Source organism: Hyaena hyaena, unplaced genomic scaffold (genome assembly GCF_003009895.1).
Source record: "Hyaena hyaena isolate Hyena2069 unplaced genomic scaffold, ASM300989v1 scaffold_712, whole genome shotgun sequence".
In the NCBI taxonomy this organism is placed as follows: domain Eukaryota; kingdom Metazoa; phylum Chordata; class Mammalia; order Carnivora; family Hyaenidae; genus Hyaena; species Hyaena hyaena.
The window spans coordinates 633162-657969 of NW_024081340.1; the positions used below are offsets into that span (position 1 = coordinate 633162).

The 24808-nt window shown below is 36.8% G+C and overlaps 1 non-coding gene across 1 annotated transcript; it reads right to left on the reverse strand.

The window, feature by feature from the left end:
- Window positions 1-3828: 3828 nt before the first annotated feature.
- LOC120220572 lies at window positions 3829-3930 on the reverse strand. The gene has a single exon (XR_005525626.1). It is a non-coding gene; the product is annotated as a U6 spliceosomal RNA (small nuclear RNA).
- Between the last annotated feature and the right edge of the window lie 20878 nt (window positions 3931-24808).

Sequence of the window (24808 nt, forward strand, 5' to 3'; positions counted from 1 at the left end):
GGCGATAATAATTGCAACACATGTATCAGGCAAAGAACTTCTGGTCAGTAAGACTTCTACCTTTTTAAAAAAAGTTAATTAATTTATCCTACAGGAGACTTCAATACATTTAATTCAAAATCTGAAGTACCCAAACAGCGGACATAAATATTTTCTCAAAGAAAGTGACAGGAAGTACTAATGATTTACTGTATTTATATCACACTTTGTGATTTGCAAGACACTTTCAAAATGGTGAAAATGCGGGCCTGTGTCTTGGTGACAATGCTGAAGTGAATCATGCTACCCAGTAGTATTTCTCATTTAAGAAGTATTTTTAAGTTGCCTACTCAATATGTTCTCCTAGAGCAAAAGTCAAACTACTTCATAGTGTCAAGGTTAGAAGGGCCAACAAAAGTCACCTACTGTCTAGACTGCTGACTTGCTATAAAATTTGATTACATTACAAACAAGTGGATTTTTAACCAAAAGGATCAAAAGAGCAGGGTTAGAGAAAGTTTAAATATTGGGGAGGAGTGCAGGGAGCAGAAGCAACTTACCTCAAGAGAACACAGAAAACCTCAAGTGCATAAATACAAAGAGGAAAGAGGGAGGGGACGTTGTTTTAGTCAGACGGCCAAAGCCCTGCCTCAAGTAGCCTTGGTGAAGATGAAAGTTGAGAAATAGGAGCACAGGCTGGGAAAATTGCTTTTACTTTTTCTTGGTCATTTCTGATTAGTGTCTGAAAGTCTCTGCCTCACCCTCTTAGAATAACCAGATGACTTAAACTCTGGGAGGAGACAGTGGTCAGCAGAGAGGGCTCCTGCAGTAAAAAAATGTGTGTGACAGCTCCCATCTGGACAGGCTGTTGTGCTGATTTTTTTTTTTTAAATGTTTTATTTATTTCTGAGAGAGAGACAGCATGAGCAGGGGAGGGTCAGAGAGAGGGAGACACAGAATCTGAAACAGGCTCCAGGCTCTGAGCTAGCTGTCAGCACAGAGCCCGACGTGGTGCCAGAACCCACAAACTGTGAGATCATGATCTGAGCCGAAGTCAGACGCTTAACCGACTGAGCCACCCAGGCGCCCCATGCACTGATTTATTTTTTAATGGTTGATTTGTCATTAGTCATATAGGTACTTAAGAATGATAGTTTCAGAACATTATAGCTAGAAAGGACTTTCTACATTCTGTATATTCTGTCTAGTAGAAGGTATTATGTGCAAAAAAGGTTATGTCATCAAGGAAGTTAGCCACTATGACAGTTAAACAGGTACATGACTTCCCAGCTTTCAATATGCTGAATATGCATTATGAATTTCCAAGAAGGGGATTATAGTATGCAAGAGTTCTTAAAATTACTTGATCATAGATCTTGCTTATTTATTTATTTGTTTGTTTGTTTAGTCTGCAGATTACCTCCTAGGACTGGTGCACCATAGAACATACATTGGGAAAGCTGATCTGGCAGAACTCTTAGAAGAGTCAGTAATCAAGTCATTTTGACTTTATATGGAATAATGTAAAAAATTTAGCTTTAACAATCAGCACATAGATTTCTCTTAGAGCGTATTTAGAGTCCCTGGGGATGGCAAATAAAACTCCCAAGAACACTGATGTCAGTAGGAACTTAAGAAACAACTAATAAAAATGGTTAAGTTGTTCTTGCATGATAAAGCGAAGGGGCTCGGTTTTCCTCTTGAGAGGTGAAGAGACTCAAGGGAAAAAGGGGTGGCGAGATGATGTGAAGAAGAAAACCAAATGATGTAAAGAGCCTCAGAAATTTTTGTCTGTAGTAAAGGACAGGATGTTGCTTAGAATGTAGTTTAAAATGATTCCTCCTGCTATAATTTAAACTTGTCATTCTCAAATCTTCAGGAAAATCTTCCGTGTGTGTGTGTGTGTGTGTGTGTTTAAATGAATTTTTTGGGGGTGGACATTGATGAAAAATTTGGATTTCATATCTGGATCAAAGCAGTGAGGGATGGCAACAGTATGTGTGAAAGCAGAAGTTAGGCATGGAGAAGACCATGAGAATATGAGAACTCTGGGAATTTGCAGACTTCTCCAGAGTATGAAACTAGGGATTTGGGCAAATTTTATATGGAACTCAGTGGGCAGAGGAATCTTAGCTGACATCCCAATATGTATGCACATAATTACCATTATCATCAGATTTTAATGGGCTGGAGGGGCCCCACCTGACATCTGGGGATATTACACACATATGTTACTATCATCCAAGCCAAGGGTAATGATGACCAGCAGTAAGATGCATTGCTTCCAGGAGTAATAAAATAACAAAAATTAAGAGAAATAATCTGTGACAGAGACTAACTAGTCACCAAAACCATTTCTCCTTCATGGGCACCAGCTTGACTACATTTCCTAGCCTATCTTGACAATTGGGTGTGAGCATATGACTGGGTTCTTGCCGATGAGGTGTGTGTAGAAATGGTACCTGCCATTTCTGGACCTTGCTCTTAGAAACTTTTTCATGACATTCTTCTTGATCTTTCTCCTTTGACTGATTTGATACAACCAAGTGCTGTGACATTGAACACTGCATGCAGAAGACAGGGAAATCACACAGAAGACAACGCCAGGGCCTCTAGATCTCTAGTTAGGGGAACGCTGCACACAAATCAGGACAGCCATGTGGATGTGACCTGACTAAATGTAATCATTACTGATTTAGAGCCTCCCACTTCCAAATTCACTCTTTTATATTGCTCTGCAAAAACAGATTTGGGCCCCCAGGAATTTTTCCATTGCCACCAAGCATCGACGCTTTGCAAGTAGATGAAGGAGAGACGTTGAAGGACAAAAGGACTCTGCTTCCAGGTGCCAGTGTATCCGCACACGTCAGCAGCTTCTCCACCTTCTGCCTCCTGCAGTGCCTGGTGGTCAGCACAACTCAACTGCCAGCAGCTTCCCCTGGTGGTTTTGTAGCAGAATGACTCTGGGAAGATGTCTCCCTGTGAATAGCTTTCTCTGACACCCTAGACAGCAGATTTCTGGAAGGTTTTGTTGACACAGTAAGACAGTGACTTTTCTGCCATTCATTGAGACATGACCGTGCCCTCTCCAGCAAGGTCAAGGGTTCAGTCTTTTAAAACATTCATTCTAAAGAATTCTAGAACCATTTATTTTAAAATCTTTATGGAACAAGGCAGATTTTTACCTATAGCATAATTCAGTGTTGATAATACACTGCTTTTGTTTTTGTTTTTGTTTTGAGCATAGTTGACACACAACACTACACTCTCTCCTGGTGTATAACATAGTGATTCAACATCGCTATACACTGTGCTATGCTCACCACAAGTGTGAGTCACCATCTGTCACCATACAATCCTATTACAATGCCATTGACTACATTCCTTATTCTGCACTCTCCATTATGGTGACCCACTCATTCCACAACTGGAAGCCTGTATCTTTCACTCTCCCTTATTCATCCTGCTCATCCCCCTTCCCCACTCCCCTGCAACAACCATCAATTTGCTCTCTGCATTTATAGGTCGGGTTCTGTTGTTATTGTTGTTTGTATGTTCATTTGGGTTTTTTTTTAGATTCCACATATAAATGAAATCATACGGTGTTATCTATCAACTGTCTGACTAATTTCACTTAGCGTAATACCCTCTATGTTGCTACGAATCCATGTTGCTACGAATGGCAAGATCTCATCCTTTTTTGTGGCTGAGTAATTATAATATTCAGAGAAAAAAATATATACATATACATATATGCATATGCATATACATATCTGTACATGTATATACCTATATATATGATCTTCATCCATTCATCTATCGATGGACACTTGGGCTGCTTCTGTATCTTACAAAACATAATTTTTCAGGAATTTGTGTGTCATCCTTTAAAGGGGCCATGTTAATCTTCTCTGTATTGTTTCTGCAGAAGTGAGCATTGACATATGTGCTTTTGAAGAATTCCATTTTCGTTTTTATTTTGTTAAGGGAAAAGAGATTAACACATTTATTCAGAGCCAAAGTGCTCATTATCATTAATGTTTTGTTTAGGAGTCACTCATCTTTCTGAATAACTACAGAAATGCTTACTTAATTCCATCAGAGTTTTAGTCTAAGTAAGAGTTGTATTTAGGGGAGTATATTTGATATTCAGATAAATGTATTTCATAAGTATTCCATTTTAGATTTATCCATAAATTAAAGTTTGCAAATTATTTGGATGTATATGGAGAGTTTAGAGGTGAATGTTTGCTTTGTTTTGTCTTAGTCTTTTTTTTTAAATTTTAAATGGTTATTTATATTTGAGAGAGAGTGAGAGATAGACAGAATGCAAATGGGGGAGGGGCAGGGAGAGAAGGAAACAGAATTTAAAGAAGGCTCCAGACTCGGAGCTGTCAGCACAGAGCCTGACACAGGGCTTGAACTCATGAACCATGAGACCATTACCTGATCTGAAGTTGCACACTTAATTGATTGAGCCACCCAGGCACCCCTATTTTGCCTCAGTCTTACGGAAATGTAATTGTATACTTTTGCCTTCAGAGGAATGTTTCACATTTTATTTCTACTATATATCAAATAACAATGATTCTGTAGTAACTGATTATAGGAATAAATATATCTATTTGAATTTTTTAACTCTAATGCTAGTATAATTTCTCTGTATTACAACAGTTTTCACAGAGCTATCAAGTATTTTCTCTTAGAATAAGATTAAAACGTCTTGATATTACACCCACAATATAAAATATTTTTGAAACTGGAGGTTAGATGAGTATATTTCCAACCAAAAAGTTACATAAATTAACACAAGCCACTCTGAGTATATAATATAATTTTATTTCTAAACTATTTAAGCAGTTTTCTGCTCTAAAACATGGATATTGATATTTAAGGAGCAATAATGCATGGATATATTATACCTGTAAATGCACTATTTCCAAAAGCAATCATTTAAAGTTAGGTAATTGAACATATAACTTGTATTATATATTTAAATTATCAGTATGATTCTAATATTTTTTTAAGTTTATTTTAAAATATTTTTTAATGTTTATTTATTTGAGAGAGAGAGAGACAGAAAGATAGACCAGGAGTGGGGGAGGGGCAGAGAGAGAAGGAGACACAATCTGAAACAGGCCCCAGGCTCTGAGCTGTTAGCACAGAGCTGGATGCAGGACTTGAACTCATGAAGCATGAGATCATGACTTCAGCTGAAGTCAGATGCTTAACCGCCTTGCCCACTGAGCCGCTGAGGCGCCCCAAAGGTTATGTTTGAGAGAGTGATATCATGAGCAAAGGAGGGGCAGAGAGAGGGAGGGGGACAGAGGATCCAAAGCAGGCTCTGTACTGACAGCAGAGAGCTCAATATGGGGCTTGAACTCAGGAACCCTGAGATCATGACCTGGACTGAAGTTGGAGGCTTAACCAACTGAGTCACCCAGGCGCCTCTGATTCTAACATTTTCATGAGTCATTTATCTGACTTAATTATAATAGAAACAGAAGTTTCTAATTTTTCTAAGAAATGTTCAGATATTATAAATAAGTGTAATGAACTAATTAAGAAAAAAAAACTAATGAAACTATAGTCAACCAAGCTTTTAGTTATTAAATATTATAAATTGTGTACTACCTGCTACTAAGAGGTACAGAAATCTAAGTACATTCACCAGACGTATTAGAAAGTGTATGTTTTTGTAGTCATTAAGGGAATCTTGAATTATGTTAAAACTTATTTGAAAAAAGCTGAGGCAAAAAGTCTAAATCCATGCTAATGGATAAGTTACTAAGCTTTCTGTTCCAGCCAGTGGCAATCTGCCCATGTGTGCACAGCCAAAAAGTTGTATCCTGCTCCACAGCTTGCACTATTTAGAGAAGTAGCTTCCTGGTCCTTTTGAGGAAGAAGCAGCCTTGAGAGTATCAAGTGCCTAATTACATACCTGTATTTCTCTAAACACATACTCACCAGCAAACTCTTGTCTAAGTAAAACAGTTGTCGTGTGCTTGGTCACCCTATCCATCTAGGGAACCGAGACATGTGTTTATGCAATTATATGAGGTATTGTGAATACTAGAATGTCCCTATGCAAGTCTCTCACATTAATTTGATAATAAAACAATACTCAAGTTAATTGCTTTCTATTGAGCCGGACTTGAATTACGCACAGGGATATAAAAGGTTGCCTCGCAGATGTGATTCCAGGAGTCTAGGGAAAACTAGAGTCTCAGGAAGAGAGCACTACAATTACAAAGATTCAACTACCTTCTCTGCTATGTTAATGTTTGGGAAGTACAGACAGATCCAGATTCAACAATTAGATAATTAGATATTTCTGAGAGTAAGAAGCTGCTTTAAATTACTGTAAATGCCAACAGCAGATATCAGATTGGTTTTGGAGTGTTGGTATAGGGAAGGAGACAGCACTGGGTGCCTCTCAGGAAACTGGGAACTAAGGGAGGAAAGGAATGCAGAAAGAGCTTTTGGGAGGCAATATAAATTTAGGACTTTGGCTAAGATTTATACAGAATTTTGCTTATTTCCAGAATTTTAAATGATATAGACAGCTTGTCATATTTATCTTTGATCTCTTTTTAAATGGTGAAAATTACAGTGGAGGTTTCTATCTGTCCCTTTCTAAGGTTCTTGCTGCTGCTTCTCTCTACAGACAATTCCTGTGATGTAACTGTATATTTGCTCCATACCCTTATCCTTCATTACACGCATACCTGTCTGAAACAAATGTAGAGTCACTATCTTGATTATCCTAAAAATTTACATAACTGGTTTCATATACAAATTTTTTTCTACGACTTGCTTTTTTTTCACTCAACACATTTTTGAGCTGTATCCATTTTAACTGCCGCATAAAAGCATTCGGTTGAATGCATTACAGTGTGTTTGTCCAACCCCTTCCCATGGAGACTGTTTTCCCAGTTAGATTATTTTCAAACCTTCACCATTACAGGATTATGATTCCTGATCATAGCCGCATATACTTTTGTGGGAAAGCCTCTCTAAGGAGTTGCTAGGTATTAGTATACGCCCATTGGCCCCTTTTCTAGACCCTGGGAAAGTTTCTCTTCTTGGCAATTGTAACCGTTTTATGGAGGGATGCTAACTGAAATAGATACAAACATAGCAATGTTATATATATATAATTTTTCAGATCAATGCTTACAAACTCTGCTCTTTTGAATCACCTCGTGGAATTGCACTTTAAAAAATATACCCTTTTTCCTTTTTACCTTTACAGTTTAAAAAATTTTCAATTTCTTCTTGAGGTCAAATTTAATAGTTTTCTCTTTTGCTAGGAAATAATCCTTTTCAAAAGGTTTACAAATTTAACTTTTTAAAAAACATTTATCTATTTTTGAGAGACAGAGCATGAGCCAGGTAGGGGTGGAGAGAGAGGGAGACACAGAATCTGCAGCAGGCTCTAGGCTCTGGGCTGTCAGCTTACTCAGGGTGAGATCTATCTTGACCTGAACTGAAGTTGGATGCTTAACCCACGGAACCATCCAGGCGCCCCTAAGAGGTTTATAAATTTAAAGTCATAGAATTACATGTGATATTTTCTGCTAATTATTTTCACTTTCCTTTGTCTATGGTTCCATTCTCAAGTCTAAACTCATTTGTGTTTCCTTCTTTTGTTTTTCTTGATCAGATTAATTAATAATCTTAATATTTTCAAAATATCAGCTTTGGATTTATGGTTTTCATTAACAATTATTTTGGGGAGCCCATTTATTAATTTCAACTTTCTAATTTTTTTTAATTTGTCATGCTTTTTATGATTTTTGATGGTGAGTACCAAATATTTTGTTTTCATCTGAATAATGTTTTTGTTGTGCCCCATTAGTTTTGCTTTGTATTCAGCAAATAAATATTTATTGAACTCTTATTGTGTACTCTGATTTAGGAACACATAAACACAAAATCTTGCCACAAAGGCACTGATATACTAGTAAAACTTGCACAATACTTTGTCAGCTGTAAAGTGTTTTCTTTTTGTTGATTCCTTTATAGCTAATTGTTCCACATTTATGTCTTCTTTGATACAAGTGCTCTTGAGGAGAGTGTTTCCTAATATTAGAGTACTTGAGGTTTTTCTCTTTTTAAATTTTTTTAATGTTTACTTATTCATTTTGAGAGAGAGAGAGAGCAAGCACACACATGCATGTGTGAGCAAGGGAGAGGCAGACATAGAGGGAGAGAGAGAATCCCAAGCAGGCTGCATGCTGTCAGTACAGAGCCCAGTGTGGGGCTCAATCTCACAAACCTGAGCCTAAATCAAAAGTTGAACACTTAACTGACTAAGCCACCCAGGCACCCCAGGTTTTTATTAAAAACTTTGTTTCTAATTTAATTGGATTTTATTCTGACAACTGGGTTTTCTTGATACCCAGACAAATCATCAATCTGGTAAATATATGCTGCATATTTTGTGTTGACCAGATCTATCTCATTCTGAAAAAAAAATCCTATTGTAGGCTTTTATTTTAATAATATACATATCAAATTCTATTCCATTTTGAATGCTTTTGCTTTATATATTACTTGTTTTGTACATATTGATTTTTTTTAATGTTTTATTTATTTCTAGGAGAGAGAGAGAGAGAGAGAGAGAGATACAGCGTGAGCAGGGGAGGGTCAGAGAGAGAGGGAGTCACAGACTGAAACAGGCTCCAGGCTCTGAGCTGGCAGTCAGCACAGAGCCCGACGCGGGGCTCGAACCCACGAACCGCGAGATCATGACCTAAGCGAACGTCGGACGCTTAACCAACTGAGCCACCCAGGCGCCCATCACCATGTTGGTTCTGTTCCCACTTACTTTTCCTTTGCCTGGTATTTTTCTTCTCTTTTCCTACCTTGTTATTTTCAACCATTCTTTATAACCTAATTATAAGCGTGTTTTTTTTAAGCAGCAAATAGCCTGTTTACTTTCCACTGAGAAATACTTGACACACATCAGTGTATACGTTTAAGGTGTATCGCGTGATGGTTTGATTCACATGTATTATGAAATGATTACCGCAGCAAGTTTAGAGTTTAGTTAACATGCATTGTCTCATATAGATGCAATCAGAAAAGAAAAACAAAGTCTCCTAGTGTCCAGAACTCTTAGCAGCTTCTCTCTTCATGGGTTTTGTGTTATTGATTTACCCCAGTCTGATTAGTGATAGATTTCAATGTTTCACATTTAGTGTAATGCCTGATTTGTTTGGTTTATTCCTTCTGCCTTTATGTTTGTGATTTATAATTTTTGTGAACCTTTTCTTCTCTTTTGCCTTTTTTTTTTTGCTGTATTGATAAGGTTGCAATATAATTTCCTTTGTTTCCCTCCTCCAATGTTATTATATGGATAATCTCTTTCTTTCTCCATATTTCCGTGTCTTGTTCAATTTATATCCCACTAAAAGTAATTTTTCTACATGGTAGGACTTTGACTTGACAACAAATTTTGATGCGTTAGTGTCAGGAGTTTATAAGACCACACTACTATACTATTATAGTGTAGTCCATGATAGTCTTCTTCACTCACTGTGTATTGAAAGTTTCTTTGTGACCCTTAGATTGGTCCACTGCACTTTCTAAAGGGTACTTATTCTTGATTGTGGGGCTCTGCCATGCTCAGGGCTAACTAAAGCCCAAGTGCCTTCTCTGCATTTCCTGTCACACAAATGCTGATACTACATGGATTTTAGTGGATTTTACCACCTCCTTATTTGTGGGGGAGTCTTGTCCCCTACTTTTGTTATCAGTGTTATCCACGGCTCTTTGTTTTTGCTCTTCTAGTTTCTCTCTGTTTTTATGAAATATCTTAGGGGATTCATAAACCAAGCCCTTGCTGCCAAAATCTTTCACAGTGCCGCCTCTGACTTGCTTTTTCAATAGAAAACTCTGACTTCTGTGTGAAGAGACAACAAGGAGAGCAATATTAGGAATAAGAAGAGAAAGTATTGCAATAACACTGACAAAAGAGGGTGGTGGCATAGAATATAATAGCAGTGGCGGAGGTAGTGGGAAGTTGTCAAATATTGGAATCTCTTTTGGTGTTGTTCTTTTTGTTATTTTTAAATAATTTTCAGGGCCCCTGGGTGGCTCAGTCAGTTAAGTGACTGATTTCGGCTCAGGTCATGATCTCATGGTTCGTGGATTTGAGCCCTGCGTCAGGCTCTGTGCTGACAGCTTCCTCAGAGCCTGGAGCCTGCTTCAGATTCTGTATTTCCCTCTCTCTCTGACCCTCCCCTGTTCACGCTTTCTCTCTCTCTCTCTCTCTCTCTCTCTCTCTCAGAAATGAACAAAAAACATAAAATTTTTGAAAAATCTTTTAAGAAATAATAATTTTCTACATTTTCTCTTATATCCATTCTGTTTCATTAGAAATTTGTTCTGTGATTCTTTTGGCTGATGACCTCCTTTAGATATGATTTTTCCTTGTTGGCTCACTATGAGGTGCGGCTGTAGGGGCATTTCAGACGTGCAAGTTCCATAGGCAGCAGGATGTGGAGGAGGGGCTTCTGTTGCAGAGGCAGGCAGGCTGTCCGTTGCCTACTGAGGCATCTGGCAAATCCTCTTTGATTGTTGAGTTCCCGTGCTCTCTAAACCTTAACTGTGAGAAAAATTTTGTTCTCCCATTCATTCTTTACTGGCCTTTCCAGGTTCAGGAACACTCTCCACATCCATAAAAGGCTGATGGCAACTGCTTTGGGAATTCCGAGGGGCAAGCTCTTCCCAGTTCCTGTTGCTTTCCATTCTTTGTCTTCAGCCTGATGCTTGGATAGAGTTCCACACTAGTTCCTGATGCCAGAATGATTTCAAAGTCTACAGACTTGTAGATTTCAGGAGGTACTTGGCCAGAAAAGAGAAATAGCTTAAAGTTGAAAATGGATGGGAAGAGGAAGGGTACTCTCTTTAAGACTATGCTATAAGAATTTGCTCTTGAAAATGCCCTTTATGTCCCAAATATCTTTAAAATTATCAGAACCTGGTTGACCTCATCTTAATATACATGTGGATTCTGTGCCCTTATTGTAAATTGTCAAATAGATTGATAAAACTATGAAAATTATAAAAGAATAAGCATACTTCAGGAAGAAAAAGATAGAACATTATTTTTTAATCTGAATTTTTCTTCACTTTTTGCTTTATAACATTGGAACAATAAAGAAGCATACGACAGGGTTCTTGTTCTCTAGGTGTTTACAGCTTGTTTAAAGACATTGCATACATCAAATTTAAAAAGAAAGGCAAAAGAAGAAGAGAAAGAAAAAAGTACCCCATATAAGACAGAACGGTTCCATATGTGCTTTCTAGACAAGTGCTGTAGAAACTCAGAAGAAGGGCAGGCAACTGGCAGAAGTAAACTTAACTTTAAACTTGAGATATCCTTCATATTTCATGATCATATGGCTAACAATGATCTAAGTGAAGTTCTCTTCTACAGACATCTCTTCACCAAAACTATGTGTCAGGTGCTGAGATTTCGACAAGGAAGGCAACATTGATCTTCCTTGGCAGGAGTTCAGGATCTAGGAGACGCTACTCAGGAGGGCATCCACTTTGAATTGATTCTTTTTTCAAGCTTTATGATAGATTTAGTTCATGAGCAACAACATACGTATGGATACGGTTTGACCAGTGTACCGAAAACAATGCCCCTCATGGCTGGTGCTTCCAAGGAAATCAGCAGATGCAAACACCCAGCTTTGACAGTGACTCTGCAGTTAAGATTTGCAAAGTTCCTATGAACATGGTGACATAAAAACCTAAATTTCTCAGGATTTGGCACTACTGGCTGTAGGGATGGAACTTGCACTCATTCGTTTCTAATGCTGATCTTATTGGAGAGTGTGTGAAAAATATAAAAATAATACATTTTTACTTAAATGTATGATTCATGCTTTGCTGCACTGAAACATTTTGGTTAGACGCAGCCTCAATTTTCTTTCAACTGAATCATTTTCTAAACTTATTTTAAACAATTGATTTTTCAGTAATAATACATTAATCTCTGTGATGTCAAAATCATTAATAACAAAATCTTGTACAGAGTGCTCTGAGCAATATGTAATTTCATTATGTAGCTAAATGACATGCACACATTTTGGTTGTTCACAGTAAGAAAAAATAAAGACAAATTTGTGTTTTTATATTCTTTTTTTAAAAGATAAAGGAATTCTGTCTTTTTATTCTGTTTAAGAATTGACTCTTTTATTCCTTCATAAGTGAATAAATATGACAAGAAAGATCACTGAACTAATATTGGACACTATGGTATTAAATCCTAGAGAAAAGTTATACAAAAAAGAAATTTATCTCATTTTTTAGTTTTAAGTATGAAAGCATAATACCTATGCTTCTAAGTATATTAGCAAATCCTCAAAAATATTTTTCAATAACCCATCGAGCTATTTTGAGGCCATTGGCTATGATCTATGAAACTTAAAAGCTGAAAAATCCAAGTATTCTTTTCAGTGAAGTAAAAATCTATTCATTAATGTAGTGATTTGTTTTACTCATGGCTAATATTAAGGTATGGAATAAAATCTACAAAAACCCATGGCATTACTCAATGTCTGAATGACTAATGAATTTTTGCAGATTATTATAAATACTTTCGAAATGACAAAGCATTTAAAAATCCCTATATAACTTGAAATTATTCAGTGAATCCTTGACAAGGGGGCCTTATATATAATATTAAGTATGTACAAATCCAGAATACTAGAAGTTTTAAAAAAATATGTCAAGAATTCAAAACTCTTTATTTCTACAAGTGCTTTACGGTTGCCATGGCTTTAAAAGAAGTATTAAAGTATTCAGAGTATTCCCTTCTCAGTGTTCTGTGGCTTTTCTAAGCCAGCATGGTTGTTGTAATGGAATCAGGGGCTCTCAGTGGCTATAGGAACTTCCTTACTCTTGCCAGAGCACAAAGCAAATGAAGGTCATGTCTGAATTTATTTACAGAATCCCATCTGTGACAGATTAACTGTTGAATATTTATACACAGAAAATGTTAGGAACCCGGAAAAGATTTCTCTGGGGCTTACCTTGGAATTCATATTTTCTTTAATTCGCTCAATTTTAAAATTCCAATTATAATGCATCGATATTTGCTTCAGGAAGACTGCTCTGACCACTCTCTTCCTTGGGCCTCACTGTATCCTAACCCCTGTGCCAATGCAGGCAAGGCCATTACCACTGACTCCTCAGAAATTTCCTTCAGGCGAGCAGCCATGTCACATTTGTCTTTGTCCTTTCACAGGCCTTGTCAGTGCCTGCATCATAGTGAGGGAAAACGTGTCTGGGGAGTGAATTAATTCCAGGTTTAAATTTAGGAGAGACAGCAAACTGGTGAGAAAGGCGAGTAAAATAATCTTTTGTGTAATTGCACAGTGTATCAGCTTACTTGTATGTACCCATTGTCATCCATTTGCATTTGCTCTTACAACTATTTTCATTCCCTTTGTAGACTACAGTTTTCTACCAAAGTTTCCCTAATGGTAAGATGATCCCTAGGGGCTGGAAGCTTAGTCTTGAAGGGATTGTGATAGTTATAATAGTCTTATGTTTCATATTTTTAAATGTGAAATCTCCTATTATCCATGTTTATTTTATTTTAAATTGTACATAAATGTGTAATATATATTATATGTAAATATATGATCTCTCCATGTTTATTTGATTATAAACATGATTTTTTTCTCTAAATATTTAATTAAATTAGGTAGTACAGGAATATTTATTTTATTAGCTCTATGGATCTTTATAACCTCTGACTGATAAATGTGGCACTAAGATATATCTCTTCAACAATAGGCCATTTCTGGAAAAAAACGCCCCCTTTCAACTTTGAGCAGTTTGAGAGCTTTCCCACATGACACATCTAGGAGCTTGAATTTGTTCTGAAATATTATATTAAAATGAAATTTAAATGATAATAAGTAAATTTAGATTTCTGGATTAATCAATCAGGATCAGAAATATTATCCTATTTGGAGAGCACAAAATATTAAAAATATTACACAACACAGGGGAAAATATTCTTTCTATAGCCACTTATTAAAATGATTCCCTCATTCTTTACCTCGTTCATTTATCACATTACCAAGTATGTAAGGAACTTCTGACTCATTAGGAAAGAGAGGCAAGAAAATAGTTTACACAGTGTAAAACAGAATGTCCGTGCTGTCACAGAGTTGAGAATTTTGGTATCGGAGTACAGGGAGAGACGTAGAATGGGAAAGGCCTATGGAGGAAGATGTGTACATGTGCAGCTAACTGGAATCCCAGGATTTATAGTTTGGTGTAAGAAAATCACCACCAATCTGCTAGTAAAAGTCCACCAAACTGGTTTACTGAAGCAAATAAAGATTAGAAAGAAGTGTCTACCATATGTGGGTCCTAATATTATGAAAATGGAATATTATGGGGCTTGAACAGCCCTGGGCAGTAGTCCAAGATTTAGCTCCACGGGCTCCTTTTAAAGCTGAAGTGTTATTATTCCACACCTCACATGTGTATATTTAAACTTAAAGATGTAGACCTTGGCTGGAAGAACTCAGAAACTAAGAGATAGTTATTGGCACAATCTGTAACGTTCCATCAAGATTTTGAAATAATTTAACAGCTTTTAATTATCTAATAGACACTGTTCCTTACTGATGTTATAGCTGTGCCTGACCTTGCTGACATGACCATCCATGTATCTCTCATGACGTTCAGGGGCAACAATACCAGCAGACTATTCTGTTTTTCAAGATTGAGTCTTATGGAAGCACGTTGAGCCCTTTTTGAGGGAGGAAAAAAGCCTTATAATAACCAGAGATAAATATAAATAGGTTGGTGAAATAAGAAAGGATTAAATTATAATACTCCATTTTGCAAAGTTTTAAAGGTCATAAAGAGTCTTTACATAAAGGTCTATGTAAATAGACATTGTTTTATATTTCACTGACAAATTATCAAGTGATTGTTTCACCTTTGTCCAATTAGCAGGCCATGTATGAACTGGATCTTGCTCTTTCACCCCTCAGTTACACTTAATTGTTTCTGCTAAACACATAGTTGCTGTTAGTCAGGGATGCTCTAGTCTAGAGGGAATTTCTACCCTGGGTTGATTTAGATGCCATTGCATGTCCTTGAGATTCTAACACTTGATTCTGTTAAGTTTCAACTCAGGCCTGTGAGTTATGCAGGGAAGGTTGGTAGATTGTGAGAACATTCTGTCTGAAGAAGTAGTAGAGCTCAGACAGAGACTGTCTATACAAAGTAAAGGAGGAAAATAAGTAGAACATAATTTAGGAATTTGTCCCTTGGTATGAAAGATAATTCACATTTTAAATCTCACTTAATAATTAAAATAAGGCCCAAAGCTTCATTTGGTAAGATATTAAAAAAATAGAATTTATTTTAATCTCCTGATAATGTCCCATTATAATTCTTGTTTTAGATTCCAAACTTCTGAAATGATTTCCCCCCCTTTATATATATATATATATGTATGTACACACACATAAACACACATACATATTTTGATAATTCTAGGCAAAACTCATATTTTATCCTTGGTTTATTATGATTCATTCAAATACAAAAAAAAATGTGTTGTAGCTATTGTACCATAATCACTGAGAAATTGCCTATTTCTATTAATTTTTCAGGGCTTGCTTTTCAGGCTAGTCTAACCAGTGACTCCAAGGACAGTTGCCAGCTGCTATTTGAATCAGTTTAGCACCATCCTTAATCAAATGACTAAAAGGCACAGTCTTAACCAATAAACACTGCGAATTTCAAGGGCTTCAGTATTCTAAAACTCACAGTTTACATGGCAACCATTTGAAGGAGAGGCTGTGGAAGAGAAAAAATATATAAATATTTGTATAGTAATTTAAATACTATTAGTTGAAAACTGTTAATTTTTTTTCTTCGTTGCTCATTCTTTTCCCTACATGTTCAACATAGACTCTTTAACTCACTGTCATGTAATAACTAGTGCTATGGTCTGAATGTTTGCAACCTCTCCCCATTCCACCACCAACGCCAAATTCATATGTTGAAATCCTAACCTGTAAAGGAGATAGTATTAGTAGGTGGGGCGTTAGGGAGGTGATTAAGTCCTGAAGGTGGATCCTTACAAATAGGATTAGTGCTCTTATAAGAGATTTCCTCACAAAGCTCCCTGGTCGCTTCCACAACCATGATTTTACAGAGAAAGGGTTGTACTCTACAACCCCAAAGAGGTCCTGTGCTTGCACTTTGATCTTGGATTTCCAGAAGCCAGAACTGTGAGAAATTTCTGTTGTTTATGAGCCCACCAGTCTGTGGCATTTTGTTACAGCAGCCTGAATAAACTAAGAGAACCAGTAATCATTAATTCTGGAAGCAATTGGGATGGGGGAGATGATGAATAATGTTACTCATTTGTAGTTTTCTTTTTATTAAAAACACAAATTTAAGGCATTCATGAAACACTTTGTAGGAAACATTAGACATGCCCAAATAGTCATTTATTTCTAGAGCTCTGGAAAAAAACAAACAAACAAAAAAAACCAAAAAACTCTTCCTGGTAGAACAAACTTATCTTTTTTGTTTTATTTTTTGTTCATTCTCTTTGGCAATTCATTGTACCTATGGCCAGAGTGCTGCTGGTAGCCTAATCCAAACCAAAACTAAATTCCCATGCTTCTCTTGTTTTTAACCCCCGCATTGCTCCAGGTCTTTCAAATATCCCCCAAAGTCTAAATTAAGGTTGGTTAATGGGGTACTAGTCCTGAAAGCTTTCTCAGAAATTATTTGGAAAACCAATGTGGTGGCAATTGCATCTGTCTGTATCTATTTCTGAAGTACTAAATCCAATTTTGGAGGCTCTAAATGAAAATGTTCTATTTCTGGTACTGGCTGAGAACATCTCTGATGAAAGCTCACTCCAAAGGAACATTGTATTGAGTGCTAGATAACAATATCTAGCTAGATGATAGATGAAATTATTTCCCAATCCATTCATCCAAAGTCTCTTTTAAAAATTAGTTTCCTAAGCTATGGATGCAAAACTTTGTGATGTTTTATGATAATTAAGACAGTGCTTTGCAAGGGTTGTTCACATAAAGATATTTTTTGGGAAAAATACCAAGTGTTGTTAAACTGAATTTATTTAATATTAAAGTTGGAAAATGGAAACATAGGTTAGCCTGAAAGGGGGAACTAGTTGTGACTGGCAAAAGGACATGTCCACTATAGAACTTTAATATATTCTAGGCTTTTTCACTATAGATTTTTTCCCCTAGAAACTTGGATTAAACTTTACAGCTCAACACGAAAGATAAATAAAATGCAAAAGAAAATATGCACTTTCCTTGACAAAATTTAAATATTTTTAATCCACAAAGCATGGTTTCTCACTGAAAGGGGTGTTTTTTTCCTCCAAATTTCCTAAAGGAAATACCCGAAAGAGTCCGTGTATCCTTTTTATTAATTCAACAACTTGAGGGAAAAAATGATGTCCCACAAAATCTTTGTGACAGAGATTTTAAATCAGTCAGGGAAACTTTCTTAGAACTTGGCCTGATATAAAACCTCTTCTCAGGAAGCAAATACTTGGCATTATACATCTGGCTCAGTAGGCTGAGATATTATATTATCAACCAAGAGACCTGAGGAAATGTTATTCTTTAATCTGTTATCTGAATATAACACACCATAATATCTATATGGCTATTTAAAATAAAAGTATCCAAAATCCCAGAAAAAGAGATGTATTTCACATATTGGAGACTGGATTCTGAAAGGCTGGCTCTTGTGCCATAAGAGAATTGACTTGGAGAAAATTGAGACAGCTCACTCAGTTGAAGACAGGGTGAAAATTTCCAAGGCTAGGAAAGTAACTGATTTTCACCCTCTCTTTCTTTCCCTTTCTTTCTTCTCTGCATTTCCCATTATTCTCGACTGCCCTACCTTATCCCAGAACAGATTGAAATATTTGGCAGTGATCATAAAGCATGTGTTCTCAAAGAAAAATAGAGTCTGCACGCTTTCAACAAACCCTTTCTGAGAGTTCTATCAGTTAGGGTTCCAGTGGGAAAGAAACAGCACCCTCCAAAGGGCAATTGAAAAAAACTTGAGTGAAGAGACAGTTTTCAAAGTATAGGTAAAGTTTAGCAATCAATGAAGAATAGTGAAATACCCAAGGACTGGCTAGCAATAGTAGGAAAACATTATCCTCCTTCTGTTTGAAAGGACAAGAAATGGTAGCTATTACTGGAACCCAGTGGATGACCATATATACAGGGTCTCAACAAGAGCTTAGGCCTTAGATACAAGAGAAAACTACTGCCAGCCCTTGAGCCAGACCTTGCGTCAGCAGGCAAAATGCAGAGAATAAATACCTTGACATCTCTGCTTTCTTCTACTCTCTCTTCTGCTGGTGACTCCTATCAACTAAACCCAACTAGGAATCAGAATGTAATAGACTGTGGCTGAAGTTAGAACACAGAGCAGGATAGAGAAGGCTACAGAATTGATCTGAAAAGGCAAAGAATATCCAGTGTAAGTATGTGCTAGGCAGTATATTAACCTAAGCATTTTTTTCCTAGATAGTATATAAACACAATAGATTAAAGGATCATAAAGAGAATAGATTCTTGTTTCAGGAAAGAATTTACAGATTTTCCCCACAGAGGTATCCACACTGCCTCTATCTCGTCATTTCCATGGTCTGTTCCATCTATTTTAAATGGGCATGAGTCTGTCTCACTCCGACTCTATCCTAGTCAGTTCAGATTACCAGTAACTCCCATCCTACCAGACCCAATAGCCTTTTCTCTCTTTCTTCTTGGTTTTGTACTTAACTGACCATTTCCGCCTTCTTAAAGCACTCTCCTTTCTTGTCTTTTGTGACACTTCACATTTTCAGTTTTCTTCATACTTAACTATTCATTTCTTCTCATGCCCTTTGACCAATGCCTCCTCTCTAATTTATTTCTAGAGACTGTAGGAAGCAGACATAGTCTTTGGTCTTCTTCCCTTCCCTAGGTGATATTTTCTGGTTTGATGCTTTAATTTATATCTTTATCCAAGAAATTTTCCCTGAGAATTCTAATGCCTTTCGCTCATGCTTGGAAGCCTGATAGGCATCACACACAAAGAGGGATATTCAATACAAAAGTCTTGATTTTATTCTCTAAACTTGTACTGCCCTCAATTTTCCCATCTCAGTAAAAGATACGACAATTGTGCAAACCAAATTCTTAAGAATCTTGATTTTTCACTTTCTCTCCTTATCCATTGGCAAATCCTTCCAATTCTACCTCTAGAACAGATTTTGAATTTAACTACTTCTCTTAGGTTTCATTTGCTGCCAACTTAGACCAAGCTACCGTCCTTTCCACCTGCATGACTGCATTAGCCTCTAACAGATCTCTCCACTTCATTCATTCCTTTGGAGTCTGTGTTCTACATAGCTACCATAGTACTCATTTAAAGTGTTCATCAGAGAACTGCCTTTTCCTACTCAAATTCCTTACTCCAGCCCAAAGGACCCAATGATCTGGCTTTTTTCTATCATTTCAACATAGTCTTTAACCATTCTTCTTGCTGATGATTCCCTAAGCACAATAGTTTTCTGTTCTAGGAACAAATCAAACTCTTTTCCACTGTGAACTCTTTGTGGATGGTGTCATATCTTTTATAAAGCTCATTAATTAAGCATCAGCTAAAATTTCATCTTCACTGTAAAACATTTTGGTCCCCTCCCCCTCTGAGTCAGAGTTACTCTATCTTTTGTATTCCCCTTACACTCTGTTCTGACCTGGCAGCAAAGAATTTCTTTAGTCACTCTTTTATACAATGTTTCCCTACTCTAGAGCATAAGTTACTGAGGAACACTAACTTCCTTATTTGTCTTTGTTTCTCTAGTGCCTGGAGCACACAATATACTCACTAGGCAGGTGTTGTATTTATCAAAGAACTATAAAGATATTCTGTGTGAGGAAAAACTAAAGTGAAATACCCAAGATAGTTATTTTCAATGACTGTGTACCATTATACAGAAGAAATAGTACATTTATTTCCTTTTAGCACACAACTGGGTTTAATGTGTAGAAGTTGGAAAAAGTGGTTTTGTTCAGTTTAAGAAACTTCTAAAGATTAGAGCTTTATAGCTAGAGTTGGAAGGGTTTGTGTGAAATGGAACTGATTCACCAAAAATACACAGGAGAAGGGGCTGGCTGGCTGCAAATATTCTTAGAGAAGAGAGAGATCCCCGCATGGGGTGTGAGGTTTTTGATGTTGTTGTTCTTTTGGCTTTTCTTGTTTTGTTTTGTTTGTTTATTTGTTTACCACTATATTCTATATGGCCTGTATCACCCATAATTTCTATGCTTTCATAAATTACTAAAATTGCTTTCAACTTTTTACATCTACTATTACTTTAGTTTCCAGACTACTTCCTATATATTCATCTGTATACTCAAGTAGCAGCTTTTTTTCTCTTGATATTTGGTAATTCTCAAGTCTTGCCTAGTTGTATGATTTTAAGGGCCTAGTCTCACTTCTTCCTAAACTGATTGAATATTTACATACAGAGAAGCAGTATGTATAGCAAGCAGTTCAGTATACAGTGTCCAGAAGCTGCCCAAGTTCAAATCATGCCATTATCACTCACCGGTTTGTAGGCTATTACTACTTCTACTAGTACAGTATAGCTTATGTTGCTTGTATTCATGAATTATATATATACAAGATGCTATTGAACTCTGAATCTGTTATTCACTTTTATTTCATGTGATTCTACCTATTTAGTTAATCCATTTTAACTTTGGCCTATTTCTCTCATGGTACATTTTTAAAAACTTGATTATTTCTTAGGGCACCTCGGTGGCTTAATCAGTTAAGTCAAAGACTTCAGCTCAGGTCATGGTATCACAGTCTCTGGTTTCCAGCCCAGAATCAGGCTCTGTGTTGACAGCTCAGAGCCTGGAGCCTGCTTCAGGTTCTGTGTCTCCCTCTCTCTCTGCCCCTCTCTCACTTGTGCTCACTCTGTCTCAAAAATAAATACACATTAAAAATTAAAAAATTTTAAAAGATGAATTCTTCATAAAGAATAAGTCATGTTGATTGTAGAAAATGTATTTTGAATAAATAAATATACACTTTGGAGTAAATGCTAGTGATAGAATAATGTGTATATCCTACAGTTTGTTGCATAAACCATCTATTTTTGGAACTATGGTTTCAGTTTCCATCATTATTCATAGTTTTCATCATTATACATATACATACATCCTTCTTCAAACTCATTTGCATGTTTTACCCAAAATTTAACTAGGTTCAAGTTTTAGATGTGAATTTCTGTGTTCAAAGGCATGTACTTTGTCAGATAATCTTCAACATAAAATTTAAAAGGTGATATTCATTTTTAACATGAAAGTGCATTTCAGTTTAGATGTTTTTAAAAAGTTTTATGGCATCCCCAAGGTTCTTTTAAGTACAACTGAGATGATATATGACCTTAGCTGGGAGTCAGTTTCAGACCTTTCTATTTGTTGATGCTTATGGAAGGTGAAATATAAATTACTAATGCTGTTGAAGTTCAAATACATTGAATTTATTGCTCTTTCTTTGTCTAACTGTACCATCCAAAACGTGGAGGCAAATTTTGTTATATATAAGTCTGAAAATCCACAATGATTTTTGCAAATCTAAAAGACTATGGGGGCGCCTGGGTGGCTCAGTCGGTTAAGCGGCCGACTTCGACTCAGGTCATGATCTCACAGTTAGTGGGTTCGAGCCCCATGTCGGGCCCTGTGCTGCCAGCTCAGAGCCTGGAGCCTGTTTCGGATTCTGTGTCTCCCTCTCTCTCTGACCCTCCCCTGTTCACGCGGTCTCTCTCTCTCTCAGAAATAAATAAAACATTTACAAAAATAATAATAAAAAATAAAAGACTATGAAATTGTTGCTGGATGGACTGGGTCACATTTGTCCCTGGTCTTGCTTTGAACATACCAGGTCTTATATTCTTAACATTTTAGATTCAGCTTTATAAAATTAAATATCACCTCTAGGCATAGGCCAATTAAAGTTCTTTAAAAGCATCTTTAGAATGAAAAATAATATTCTAAAAAACTATGTAATTCATAATTTTGTTTTATGGTATCATTGAATCTTTCTCTTTATTTTCACTTAGACCTTTTTATTAATCCTCAATTCTGATTATTCAAACTTCTGAGTTCATTTGAAATGACAACAGAAGTTGTTTCTTTAAGCCATATTTTTCAATAAAGAATAAGCATTGAATATACTAAGAAGAGACAAAACTTCTGTCTTTTCACAATTATAACTAGACATGCACTCGACAAAGTCTTGTTGAATTCTTATTTTTTTTTAAATGTTTTATTTATTTCTAGGAGAGAGAGAGAGAGAGACAGTGTGAGCAGGGGAGGGTCAGAGAGACAGGGAGTCACAGACCGAAACAGGCTCCAGGCTCTGAGCTGGCAGTCAGCACAGAGCCCGACACGGGGCTCGAACCCACAAACCACGAACTCAGGCGCCCCTGTTGAATTCTTATTATGTGCCAGGTGTTGGGGAGTCCAGAAACGAAATACACTTTCTTTCTTTTGAGGGACCGAGAATGAAGGGAGAAAGATAATTATGATAACATATGATAACTCCTCTATAGAAATTTGCCTAAGACATGATTGCAGCTGAGGAGAGTATCTAATTCAGCATTAGGGCTCAGAGTAGGCTTAAGCTGGGCCACAAAAGGTATATGTGGTATTGAAGATATGTAGAGTGATAAAAGTGCATAAAAGACAAGATTTGGTTCCTGCAAGGTCTCATATGATGTTATATTTCTTTCCTCCTGAAGTTGAATGGTAGCCATTAAAGATGCTAAACAGTGGAATGATGTGATCCAGTTTGTGCATTTGGACGTCACTTTGGAGAATTATAATAGACTGATGGAGAGGGAGCTAGGACATTGTGTGCAGATTCAATAAAAAGCTGACAATGGCTGAACTCACATGCCAAACTGTAGAAATGGGAGTTTGAGAGCAGATTTGGGAAGTATGAAGGAAATGGTAAAGTTAGGACTCAGTGACTAATTTGTCCTAAGGGGTCATGGTAAAAACAGAGACAAGGACGAAGTTCTTGCTTGGGCAACTGGATAAACGATGAGCTATCTACTGAAATAGGGAACAAAGAAATAGAGCACATTAGTAGGGATGATAACAAGTTCAGCCTGAACATGATGAGTTTGAGATACCAGTGATAATGTTCAGTGGAGGTGTTTTTGTAGTAAGTTGGGAACGTGGATTTTACAGTTAAAGAAAGTTCGAGGAAAAAGATTATATTTTGAAGATATAGGTGACATTGTGATCAATATTTTGGTGCCAATGGAAGCCATAAATGGGGATGAAATGGCCAAGGAAGAGAGGGTAGAGTATGAAGAAAGAGTGATGAGAAGGAAGCTCAGATGCTGCCAGTAATGAAGGAGTTGAGTAAAGGAATAGAAGTTTACAAAGCAAGCTGTAAAGGGAGTCACTAAAGAGATAGGAAGACTATTATTAGAAATTGATTTCATAGAATTAAAAGCTGAGAACTGCGATTTATCCATTGAACTGGATATATTGGAGGTAATGGCCAGGTTGGTAAGAACAATTTCAGTGGAATAGTGGGGATTGGATACTGAATAGATTGAACTTCAGAGGTGATGAAGAAGAAACAACTCATAATGAATAATTTCTTCAAGATATCTGTGCAGTGTTAAAGGTTCCCTGCAGCCTGAAGGTCTCGAATTGGTAATGTTACCAAGCTATGGATTTAAAAGATTTGAAAAAATAATTCTCATTCTCCACGTTTAGGAGTAAAATATTTGCAGTAGGAGATTTGTGACATACACCCATCAAAAAGAGGACTGTAAAGAAGCTGAAGGCATTAATGTTTTAGATACTAACTAAAACTAAAAAGAAACAGAAAACAATAACTCAATATTGGAATAAATGCCCCTCCCCTCAAGTTAGGCTAGGCTAGGATGGAATCACATGCCTTAGACAGGAAGGCTGATCTTGTTTTACATGCAGCCTTCGGTAAATGCACAAATTCCCAGAAGGTAATGAGGAGATACTCTTCGTGTATCAAGGACACCAATAGAGTTGACAGAATAAAAGATCCACAGTGTGCTTGCAGAATGATTAAAGTGTGTTCTTTACTCTTGTGTTTTACCCAGAGAAGCAGACTGTTCAATGCACCTTGGGGGTTTTCTGCCTTACTGTTAATCGGGAAGCCCCATCTGTTAGCACATAAATGTCAGGGCCAGCATGTCAAATACCTGTGGTGTGTATAAGAGGAGTCACTATCTATAGATTATAAGCCTCTGGGGCTTTTGCCAAAACATAAGACTCTTGGATTTTGCAACAGGCACAGCTTTCCCCCACATTAGCATTTCACTGAAAGAGGAAGAACAAAACCCATGCGAGACAAAACAATAATCAAACTATGCATTCAGAATGATGAAAAACCTACAGGAAGACATGAAAGCAACCAATAAACAATTTAAGAATGGGGAACCATCTGGGGCACCTGGGTGGATCAGTTGGTTAAGCATCTGACTTCGGCTAGAATCCTGTGGTTCATAGGTTCAGGGCCCCGCATCTGGCTCTGTGCTGACAGCTGAGAGCCTGGAGCCTGCTTCAGATTCTGTGTCTCCTCCTCTCTCTGCTCCTCCCCCACTCATGCTCTGTCTCTCTCAAAAATAAACATTAAAAAAAAAAAAAAGATTGGGGAACCATCTGAATAACTGAAGTTAGCTAGCATATGAATGCAGAAATGC